Consider the following 12,619-nt stretch of genomic DNA (forward strand, 5'->3'; position numbering starts at 1 on the left):
ATACTGTTCTGCTTAATGAGACACCATCACCTGTGGACTTGCTGAACTGCACTTTTGCTTTTGAAACCATCTACCTAATTTTCTCAATGTTGAATTTAAATAGACTGGTCTTAGTGTATTTAATTGAAAAGACTTTTCTCCCACCCTTTTTTGTATGAATCTAAGGCTCTTAGGGAAACATCTCGTTGCAATGTTAAGGTTACACAATTGGGCAAAGGATTTATATATCCTCGTTATCTCTGCCTAGGTTGGTTTTGCTGTCAAAGATCAGCTAGGAATAGTTTGTCAGAACAAACCCTTCTTGCAGTGGGATGACAGAAGCCAAGGTAAAATAAAGAATATGTGACTAAGGAGAAAAGTGAGCATATTCCAAATAGCAGGTTTTGGAAACTTGGAAACTATGGCAGTGAGAGATTTGGCAGATGTCATTGGAGAGTTATTTCCCCACTTTAAATGTGTCTCCATTGTGACATATTGAATTGGCCACCTGAACTTTGGCACATGAGTCCTATGTTTCACCCAAAGCCTTGTCTGTTTACCTACAGTCTGTATTGGCATGAGCCTATCTCAGATGTAAATGACATTCTTCCTCTTTTGAACAACTTCACTTAAATGGGTCTAGAGCAGTGGTTTCAACTGGGGTTGATTCAGCTTCCCAGGGGATATTTGGCAATGTCTGGAGACATTTTTAGTTGTCACGACCGGGGAGAGGCTACTGGCATCTACTGAGTAGAGGCCAGGATGCTGCTAAATATCCTACAATGCACAGGTCAGCCCTCCACAACAAAGTATCTAGTCCAAAAATTCAGTAATGCCAAGGTTCAGAGATCCTGGTCTAGAGAAAAACAGACATTCTATATCACCCAAGAGAACACTCCCCAAATGTGCCCTGTCTATGGCATGGGAAGACAACACTTTTGAAAAGATTTCTGGATCAGCTTTTTCCCACTGAGTTTAAATTACTGGATAGAATCTAGCTTTGAAACTGGCAACTCTCAAATAGCTTGAAGGTAGACGTGTTAAATCTCAAATTTGGATGAAACACAAGAAAACCACGGGAGAAGTTAAGCAGCACTTTGAAATCTAGGAGGGATGTGAGAACTGTGTGCAGGCGGCTTCACTCCAGCTCGGAGTGCCAACTATCCCATCATGAGTTCTCAGATGGAGAGGAGCAAACATGCATTTTTGTCAGAGGCAGATGCTGAAGCTGCAGTTATGGCCTCTTCAGACCTTCAGAAGGTGCCACTTCATTCCCAGTGTGATAGCACTTCCATTCTAACTGCACTGGGTTGTCCTGATTCAGAGGGGTCAGCACAGAACTGTGATCAGAGATCTTGTTTCTTGACTTGTCCGTTTTTATGCTCCATGCCAAACCTGATTGATTTTTTTCTTAAATAAGTAGCCTGTGCATCTTTGCTCATGGTCAGGAAAAATGTCCCTGTTAATAATTTACAAAAGACAGAGCCACTCCTCTTTTGCATCCTCAAATCTCTCAGAGCACGTGATTGTTTAAGCATATCTGGTTTCCAAGTAGCTGAGTGATGAAATATGATTGGCCTCCCAGCATCGATTCCTCTTCTCCTTCCTTCCTCATTCTTCTTGGATAGCAGTTGCTTGTTATGATACAGTCATTCTTCTTATAAAAGAACTAAGTAGAGGGTTCTTTATTTCCATCCTTAGGAAAAGGTGGGCTGTTTTGGCTTCCTACCATGGAGGAGGACCTTGGAGGAGAAAATTGGCAGACCTTCTCCATTCCCTGGGGCTTCGGCAGGGCGGCCGAGGATGAAGGAGAACATATTTGCCAGTGAGTAATGGTCTTCAAGTAAGAATATCAGGGGTCTTATTGTTGTTTTTGAGATGACTTCATGCTTTTCAGTAGGGCAAATTTATTTGGACAAAGGTTGAAAGCCATGTCTCAGAATTATTACAAGAGCAATGCTGTTGATAGAAAAGTGATAAGGTCCTTCTGAGTTTTGTTCAGTTCATTCCAGTATTTATAAAGAATATTAGAGGTGAGGCAGAAGTATTCAGTAAAATAAAAGGACAAAGCCATGTACTACTTTGGTTGTTTATTTACTTAAGAATAAATGTCCAGAGGTACTTTTGGGAAAAGAGAAGCTGATTTTAGCTGCTTGTTCATATATGTGGTATTATAATAGGCTATAATTCATAGTAAACTTTTGACTGTACTTTGTGCAAGGGAAATTAGATTGTGCTGTGTTTGTTTTCTTTTAAAAATGGTCTCTTCTCAGTGACAAATTTATCTGTCAGGATGAAAACTTTTGATTTTTAAACAGAAAATGCTATGTTAGCTATGCAAATCGGTTTGTATTTAATTGCTTCTTTATGTTCAGTGGTCTTGATAAATACGTTTTTCTCCTTTGAGAAGCACCACGATTTTACAGAAAGTTCAAATTGTTGCTGAGTGGCTTATAATTTATGTAAATATGTAATTCTTTCTTGGGGTTGTCTAACTTTCAAGTATGAGAAATTCATCAGTGATGCACACACTTTGGAATACTGATTGGAAAGTTTCCAGTCATTCTGCTATTTAATGTTTTCTCATTAATCACTGGCACTGTGTATTATAAACCACTTATAAATTTGTTTAAATGATATTCTTTCAGTAGATTCTATAATTATTGAGTGTTTAAGCATTGAGATAAGAACATTAAGTGCAGGCCCAAGTGTAGAGGAATTGCCACAGGCTAAGAGAAGCTCTCCAAATTAATAAAAATCATTGCCCTTGACTTTTACTACTTGGGACTTGGAGCCAAATATTTTTTAGAGTTGCCATAAATTTCCATTATGATAATTACTTGGTGGCACTATTTGTTTAGAACTGTTTTGAGGTTAGTGCAAAAGAAACTTCTTTCTGTTATGCAGTTTATTGTAATGAAAATTTTGAAATCAATGTTGTCATTCTATGGAACTAAAATACACAAAATAGTCTCATGTTTCGGAACTAGCTACTGTGATTTCCAAAAGGTGCTGTTGGCTTATGACATAATTTCATTGGATGACTTTTCTTTTTAGCACCCACATTTCCCTCCTGATTTCATACCTGGGGGTGAAATAACTGAATATTTAGGCTCTGGAAAGTGACTTCTTAAGACATGGGATCCTGGGATTTGTGCCTCTTATCTTGCCCAGTCAATAAGTTTCAAAGAAATAGATCCAGCACTAAGCTTTCTAAAGCATATTATTTATGGGTTTGGGAGGAAGTAATAAAAGAGATAAGAAATATTTTAAGTCAAAATACTAAGGCTGAAGCACTGAATTCCAGTTCAATAATTTGTTGGCCATAGTTTTAACTCTATGTTTCTAGTGAAAGGTCTGATCGTATCTTGTTATTAGATCGTATCTTGTTTATTAGAATTAGTGCTAGATATGTCTCTAAAAACTAAGGTTGTTTGTTATACCTGGAGGCACTAAGTAATTTGATAGTCATTAGATGATCCAGGTTAGTATATTATTAATTTTATTTTTTATATATAAAATACTATTTTATTTTTATAAATCAACATAAAGTAACCATTATTGTAATGTTAGCTCAGGCCACCAGTAAAGGACGTTCTCAAGTATAGAACTATGTAAATGTGGATTAAGATTCATGGGATGGGGATAATTATCATTGAGCTACAAGTAATGTTAGTCCAGATTGCTCAACTGAGTCCCACTTGTGCTGCTGGCTTCACAGGAGTAAGATCTAAAATGCTTAGTCTGTTTTCCAATTAGGCAGTTGAGGTTTCTCAGACTAGGGGTCCTTGTTCCCCTCCATCTCTGTGCCTCACGGCTGATCTGAAGGAGCTGTCATAAGACTGATGTAAAGAAAAAGGTTCACTTTCCTGAAGTCTTATAACTCTTTAAAATTAAAATGACTTGAGATTATTTTTATTGCTTTTGCTGTTGACTAAAGAGCTGCTTATTCCTTTGCTCAGTAGAGCAGGAACACAGAATGGTTAGCGTCAAGTTTTCTGGAATTAGCCTGACCTGGGTGTGCACCTCAGAGCCTTTACTCACTTATTGGTTGTATGACTTTGGGTAAATTTGTCAGTTTCATTAAACTTCAGTAGCCACATGAGGATAATATCTACCTTATAGGTTTGGAGGGATAAGTAAGTTATTATAGGAACAGATCCTAGCACAGTGTCTAGCCCATCCAATTATCTACTTATTGATAGTGATATTTTTAAATTTAATTAATTAATTTATTTTTTGAAACAGAGTCTTGCTCTTTTACACTGTGTAGAGTGCAGTGGTGTCATCATAGTTCACTGCAACCTCAAACTCCTGGGCTCAGGTGATCCACTCGCCTCAGGCTCCCAAGTAGCTGGAACTACAGGTCCACACCACCATGCCCAGTTAATTTTTCTATTTTCAGTAGATATGAGGTCTTGCTCTTGCTCAGGCTGGTCTCAAACTCCTGAGTTCAAGTTATCCTCTCTCTTTGGCCTCCCAGAGTGCTAGGATTACAGGCATGAGCCACCATGCCTGGCCTTGATGCTGATTCTTATTGTTAGCACCAGTAGCAGTGAGAGCAGGGCCTTTCAAAAGTAATCTTGTTTGCAAGCCTTCAAGTTCAGTTTGTTTGAGTGAAAGTTATAGGTTATATTGCTATACTAAGATTCTAATAGGAAGAATGATCCATTTAGGACTTAGGAAAAGGAGTGAGTGCAGGAGGGTAAGAGGGAATTTAATACTTCTGTGCAACTTCTTTATTTTTTAAACACAAAGCTTAGTAGAAAGTATAATGTAAATGGGACCTATTATTAGTGGGTTTTAAGAAAGAAGTATAAAAACAACTGAGATGAGTTTCTCTCAGTTCAACAAATATTTATGGAGAACTTAACCACTGTACAAAGTGCTGAAGTACAAAGATAAAGACCAGACTACAATGGGATACCACACCACACCTACTAGAATGACTAAAATAAAAATATGGCAATGCCAAGCACTGGCAAGGATATGGAACAACTAGAAGTCTCATACATTGCTAGAACAATCTATCAGCCAAATGGTACAGCCACTTTAGAGGCAGTTTGGTAGTTCCTCATGAAGCTAAACATACATTTGCCATAAGACCCATTCAATCCCACTCTTGGGAATTTATCCCAGAGGAATGAAAACTTCTGTTCACACAAGACTTGTTCACAAATGTTTACAGCAACCCCATCAAAATCTTCCCAGACTGGAGACAACCCAAATATCCTTCAATGGGTAAAAAAATGGTGTTAAATACTCACAATGGAATACTACTCAGCAATAAAATGTAATCAATTACTGATGCACACAAAACATTGGATGAATGTCAAAGGCATTGTGCTAAGTGAAAGAAGCTAGATTCAAAAGGTTACATACTGTATGATTCCATTTATTTGACATTCTCAAAAAGACAAAACTATAGTGACAGAGAACAGATCAGTGGGTATCAAGGGTTAGGGGCTGGCAGAGGGAAGCACATGTGGCGGCACCTTGGGTGATGGAACTATTTTGTATCCTGATGGTGGTCATGGTTACACAAATCTATCTATACATGTGGTAAAATTTATAGAACTGTATACCCTCAAAGCCAATTTTACTGTATGATCATTTAAAACACAAAAAATAAGAATGCAAATTTCTTACCCTTGAGGAGTTTACAGGTCCAGTGAGGGACAAATACAAATAATTATAGTACAGTGGGGTCAATGTAGTGATTAGGACTAAGACATGCTAAGAGCAGAGCTACAAACCAGCATGACATGCCACGCTAGTGTGCAACAAATGAGTTACAGCTACCCAGATGTTACTGCACAAGTTTTGTTAGGGCCAGAGACCCAGGCCAATTGCTTATGTCCATGCACAGCCTTGTTCATTTATCCTCAGCCATTTTCTATGTATGCCAAAATGTAAAAAAAAAAAAAAAATGTTTGGAAAAAGTCCTGGCTCAGGATATTATGAAAGCATAGAAGAGGAATACTTTGGGATGAGAGGGTCTCAGGGAAAGAATTCATAGAGGAAACAACACCTGTACTGGGAATTAAAGGGTAAGTGAGAAATATAAGGCAAGAGAGGGCTTCTCTAGGGAACAGGGAGGACATTCCAGCAAATTATCCCTTACCTGAGAAAGGCACAGAAGAGTGAAAGAGTGGGGTGTGAGTTGGGAGCTCTAGGGCATTCAAGATTATAGGAGTATAAAGTGTGAGCTGGGGCTGAGGAAGTAAGACTGTGAACATGATCTTGTATAATAAAGGAGCATTTGGTTTTATGATATAGGTTGAACATCCCTAATCTGAAAATCCAAAATGCTCCAAAATTCAAAACTTTCTGAGCATTGACACGCCACAAGTGGAAAATTCCATATCTGACCTCGTGTGACAGGTTACAGTCAAAACTTTGTTTCATGCACATGATTATTAAACATCCTCTTTTTTATATAGTCACCTTCAGGCTATGTGTATAAAGTATATAAGAAACATAAATGAACTCTGTGTTTAGAGTTGGGTCCCATCCCTGAGATATCTCAGTTATCATCCCCAAGATATGCAGTTATTCCAAAATCTGAAAAAATCTGAAATCTGAAACACTTCTGGTCCCAAGCACTTTGGATAAGGGATACTCAACCTGTGGTAGATTTTAAGCATATTTAGAGGCTGCTGGTAATGAGGCACCAGAGAGGGAGTTTGGATAAAAGAGAGAGGAGGCTGGAGGGATAAACACAGTGAAAGAAGTATAGGGTTTGGTCTTAGCTGTCAAGTGCTGGAGAACTCTCTGGCAACATGTGTGGCTTTAATGGAAGATTGCCTCCTGGGAAGGTCTCTTCATTCACTCATCCATCATTAATTCATTCAAAACTCTTTATTGAGCACCCACTGTATGTCAGGCACTACCCTAGGTCCTGGGGATCAAACAATGAACAAAACAAACTCCCAGCTCTTACAGAGGCAGTATTTTAGAAGTGAAATCAGCTAAGCTTTGGCAAATTTTGGAGTATAAAGGGCCTCTGAGACATCCAGGTTAACAACATCTAGTAAAGTAGATGGTAGCTGTGAAAGGGCAGTTTGGGCTTAAAATATGAATTGGGAACACTGGCATAAAGATAGAAATTGGAACCTTAGAAGTTGGTTAAATCTAATTTTTTCACCACTGTTCTCAATGGTCTGCCATCAGGGCTGGTCATTAGTGGGAGGAGAGATGCATCTAGCTTATGCCACAATCTCAAGGGTGCTTGTCTACCCGTGCCTTTTTTAAATGACATTCTGATAAAGGGATCTCTAATCTTTCTAGAAGGTACTGTCTTAAAATTAGCAAATGTCTATGACATGCAGAGCATTATACTAAGCTTTGGTGGTTGAGGTGGTGGAAAATAAATAGACCTGGTCCCTGGTCTAAAAACACTTAAGAGTCTATAAGGAGAGATCACCTCTGTACACTTTGTACATGTCCATGGTGCTTGAGAACAGCAGTAAGGAAACAAACAAATTCTAGGCTGAATTTGAGGAGACTGAATCTTCTAGTACATTTTCACAGGCAAAGCAGTAAAGCAGGAGTCAAGGACACTTTGAAAGGGAGTATGTTCTGAAGCCAGTGATTGATGTCCAGAATCCACAGTGGCTTGGAATGACCGACGTCAAGTCCTTGGGTTCAACTTGGGATAATGCAGATAGGTATATGGTATTTTGAAGAGGTTGTCTTAGTGAAACAAGTTTTGACCCAGCTGTGTCGTTAGAGCTCTTATCACTCAAGTACCTACTGACACCACCATATTGACATGACCCAAAACCAAATCATTAAAATTCCAGCTTTCCTGATAACTAGGAAGTAAACAAATGTATGTCCTTTCTCCATCCCAGGGCTCACCTCTCCTGTGATGGAGTTGGAACAAGGTAGGATTCAGAGGTAGGGTGGTGACAGGGTAGGGTCTAGGCACCATCTGGCAGTCAAACTACTCATGACAGGGAATCATGTTCTAACTTTGTCCTCAGCTCCTGAAGTACTTTTCATCATTCTAAGCTGAATGCTCATTCTTGGAGACATCATGGACACATTGAATGAATGACCTACATTTCATGTTAATTAGTTTTACCTTTAAAATCACAAAGGTTCTACTTTTTTACATTCAAAAAAGAATTATGGTTCCTCAACTAAATATTTAACTAACTTCCTTTTCCATCTGATAATTGAGGGGATAGACATCTCTGCTATTTTGAAGGCTTCTTGGTTACATTCAGTTTTATTGATAGTGCTATTTTAGATGCTTCAGGAAAGGAGAAGAGGAATTTATGTGTCCTTACTCTTAGCTCTGTACTGCACAGAAAGTCTTTAAATGAATTCCTAACAGTTCTTTTAATGTGTGTGTGTGTGTGTGTGTATGTGTGTGTATAATTCATTCACCAATATTTGTATTGTAAATTTCCTTTGAATTGATGGTTTTAAGAGATATTTGAGATACCCTTTGAGACTTAGTTCTAACAGACATAAAGAGATCTTTATTGCCTTTTTATTATGAGATTAATTAATACTTGTAAAAATTTAAAAAATACTGACATGAATAAAGTTAAAAGTAAAATCTACATAATTGAGGACAGGTTAAGTATAGAGTAGGGATCAGGGATGCCTATCATGTATATGACTTAGTAATGAAACACCAATTTCACGTTTTGGTAGGTCTTTTTTGCCAAGGGACCTGACTCAGAATTGCTGAGTCGTCGTATTCCTTGCATCCAAAGGGCCCATCAAAATGGGCACATCAAAACTGTTGTGTCATTCCACTTCTGGGTGTATATCCAAAAGAATTGAAAGCAGGGTTTCAAAGAGATATTTATATACCCATGTTTATAGCTGCATCACTCATAATAGCCAAGAGTCAGAAGCAGCCTAAGTGTCCGTCAGTGGATGAATGAATAAGCAAAATGCAGTCTATCCATACAATGGAATATTATTCAGCCTTTAAAAGGGAGGAAATTCTGATACATGCTACAACATGGATGAACCTTCAGGACATTATACTAGGTAAAATAAGCCAGTCACAAAAAGAAAAATACTGTATGATTCCACTTACATGAAATATCTAGAATAGTCTGATCCATGGAGACAGTAAATGGCATTTGCCAGGAGCTGGGGAGGGGAATGGGGCATTGCTTAATGGGCATGGCATTTCAGTTTTGCAAGAAGAAAAGCGTTCTGGAGATTTTTTGCTCAACAATGTGAATATACTTAACACTATTGAACTGTATACTAAAAATGGTTATGATGGTAAATTTTATTATGTTTATTTTACATATGTTTATTAAACATTTTTTAAATATAAAAAAAGCCATTGTGTAAAAAAAGCAACACACTCTGCTTTGGTGTACATATCAACTATAAAATTAAAGTTCTTTTTCTAGTGCCATGCAGACCTGAGGTGTTCTTATTGTCATACTCTTGTCTCCCGCTGTCTCTAAGGCAGGGGGCTTCAACAGTACATCTAGGAGATCTAAGAACTCCTTTATACTAATTGCAAGTTTTTTATCTGTTTGAGCATTTTTCTGAAAAAGAAAGGGCCATCATTTTTTTTAGTTTCTCAAAAGGGCATATGATCACCCCCTCTCACCCTTCCCACAAAAGGCTTAGAAGCATTGCCCAATAGATTGTTTCTATTAAATAGACCTTATTAAATTAACTGTGCATAAAAGCCATTATTTCAAAGCTTTGAGTTGAATGTATACCTAAATAAAGCACAAACTTATTAAGGTTCATTTGGGCAATTGATTATTCCATCTATACTTTTAGTGGCTGGGATGATTTTATGGCCAAATACTTATAAAACCAAGGTGCCCCTGTGAGATGCCTGGTTTAGAGTGTGCTTTATTCTGCAGAACTGCATATGCCCCTGAGGAATCATATTTGTTAGTTTCTCAGCTTTTCCCACACAAATCAAGAAGATGTAACTAATGGTACTTAATGCTTCAAACTCCATCAATTTTTACTCTCTATTGGTAATATTCCTCTAATATGCACCCCAATGTTTTGAAGATTTGTAAGGTGAAAGTTGAGGAGTTTCCCACTGTGGATTAAATAATAAAGTGGATTAATAATAAAGTGGATTTCTAGAAGGAAACAGCTAGGAAATATATTGGAATTGCAGAAAGGAGATCAATTTAGACAAACCCCTTTTCCCCTGGTTACAAAGCACAGACAAAGTCAGTGCTCTGAAAAGCAAACAGAGATGTCAGAAGATCTTTCCCCAGGCAATTCGATATGTACCTGAAGGACCCTTCTCTGACAGTGACTGTGCTGTGCCCTTTCAAAACTCACTCTCAGGTAGAGATTGTTATCCAGTATTACAGATAATTGCTGACTGGATTTAACACAATTCTCCCAGGGGACTGAAGCTAATGGGTTGGAAATTCTGTGTCTTTAGTATGTTTGCCTAGGAAGACCATCTCCTATTACTAATACAGAACTCAAACCCCCAAAGCAAGGAAGATGCGCACATACTCTTACACACAAAGCCAGTTACAATAATCATGTCTTTTATTTTTTGTTGTTTAAGGTTTTATTGCTTATTCTATTTCTCTATTTTGTTATATCATTTTTGTTTTTATATGACAGTCATACCTTAATACCAGCCCTCCTTTTTGACACAGGACTTTTGTGCTAATTGTTCCCTTTCTCAGGAATGTTCTCTCCCACATGTCTCTGTTTAAATGTCTCCTCCAGGGGGACCTTTCCTGACTACCTTACCTAAATATTGTTCCTGTCTACTGCTCTACTCCTGACTCAGCCTTAGTTTTCTTTAACATTGTACTTATAGTCATCTAGCATTCTTATGCCTTTATTAGTTTGTTTATTGTCCATTCATTTTCTCCCACCAAGATATAAGTACTCAGTGAATATCCCTTTACTCTGATTTTAGGTTACTCTAACTTTTTCAATATCAGCCTTTTAACTTCATTGTTAAATGAATAGATGAAGAAATGGTCAAGGAAGATTTAAGTATAATAGGATTTAAAAAGCCATATACTTTCTTCTTACTTACTATACCCAAGGCTATCCTTGAGAAAGTTTGTATGCATTGGTATTCATTCATTTAGTGACTTTATTGAGTGCTAACTATGTACCCAGGGATGATCTATGTGCTGGTAGGAAGGTATCATTGTACCATTACCTTTGTCTCTTTGAGAATATTTGAACACTTAACTATCATTTTTGGTTGGAACTTCCATCTAAAATGGATATTATTCTGAGGTTTCACGTTGCCACTATAGGAGAATTGTGTTTTTCCCCTGGAATTTTCACGGAAAAGAGGTAGCAAAATGATAACATAGATAAATGGAGTTTTGAGATGATGCCTACAAGATTAATTTCCTGTTCTAAAAAAGTGGATTTATTTATTATCCAGTACAGTCAAAACATGATTTGTGAGTACATAATTTCCTCACAGAAAACATTTATAAAGAATATTATAAAAACAAGTATAATTATGTTTTTTCTTACGTCTTATTCTTAACCATTGATCTCATTTTAGTGGAATATCATTGGAAATTTTAATTCTGAGGTTTTGCATTACCAATAGTGTTATTGCCCAACTGGGTTCTTTTTGCCTGCTGCACAGGAAAAGCCAATGCACTGAGACAGCAGGGATGCAATACAGAAAGAATTTATTAGCCTTTAGCCCAATGTGGAGGCAGGAGGAATTTCTCAAATCTGTCTCCCTGAAAAGCTCTAGGCTGGGAGTTTTAAGGGAAATTGGGTGGGCAAGGAGCTTAGGGAATTGGCATTGCTGGGTCAAGGTGCGGTGTGAAATCATAGAAATGTAGAAACTGCATTCTTGTGCTGAGCCAGTTCCTTGATGGAGAACATAGGACCGATTGAGTCAGTTCCATAGTGTCAGTGGGTCCATAGGAATGCAGGGTTTGGAAAACACCTCAAAAGGCAGTCTTAGGTTTTACAATAGAAGTAATTAAGGGAAGTTATAAATCTATGACCAAACTCCTAAGCAGTAAGCAATTATAGGGAAGCAGGCTAGGGGCAGAAGCTGGTTAATTTTTAACTATAGCTGTATCTTGTCAAGCTTAGACCTCTAGGAAAGTTTTAACTCCTTGGTTTCAGTTGATTTTATAGACATCTTCAACAGCAATAAGTTAATAGATAATATTTTCCAAATGAAACATGCTGTAACTGTGAAGTGGATGAGAGGGTTAAAGATGATCACTACATACACAAATCCTTTACATTTTTTTCCCAATTCTATTTTGTATAAACTTTTTACCTTGAAAGTCCTATGTTGCCATATACCTTTATAATTTTTACCTGTATTACATCTCTGAAATTCTACTAGTCTATTTCTGTAGCATATATTCTATAATATCATTGTTCCCACAATTTACTAATTTAGTGTAATTATGTGTGCTATAGCAAATAATAATTTTAAAGATCCTACTTAAAATTGTCATTCTCTGTATAAAGGACTTTGAGACTTTCTAAAACATATTTGTCAATAGGGCTTACTGTTTCAGTTTTAAAATTTTAAACACCATTATTTTACCATTACATACTTCTTTTTACACCTCCATCTATCCAGGTTTAAGTTATACAGGCATACCTTAGAGATATTACAGGTTTGGTTCCAGGCCACCACAATAAAGCAAAT

General features: G+C 37.3%; 1 protein-coding gene and 1 long non-coding RNA gene across 2 annotated transcripts in view; both read left to right on the top strand.

The window, feature by feature from the left end:
* LOC142865895 (uncharacterized) overlaps positions 1-6,283 on the top strand; it is a 48,385-nt gene extending 42,102 nt beyond the window's left edge. The window contains exon 3 of the long non-coding RNA XR_012915988.1: positions 1,681-6,283. This is a non-coding gene — a long non-coding RNA (uncharacterized LOC142865895). The remainder of the gene's footprint in view (positions 1-1,680) is intronic.
* LOC105882445 (glia maturation factor beta) overlaps positions 1-12,619 on the top strand; it is a 902,793-nt gene that overhangs the window by 118,490 nt on the left and 771,684 nt on the right. The window lies entirely within an intron of this gene.

The sequence above is a fragment of the Microcebus murinus genome, chromosome X (genome assembly GCF_040939455.1).
Source record: "Microcebus murinus isolate Inina chromosome X, M.murinus_Inina_mat1.0, whole genome shotgun sequence".
In the NCBI taxonomy this organism is placed as follows: Eukaryota; Metazoa; Chordata; class Mammalia; order Primates; family Cheirogaleidae; genus Microcebus; species Microcebus murinus.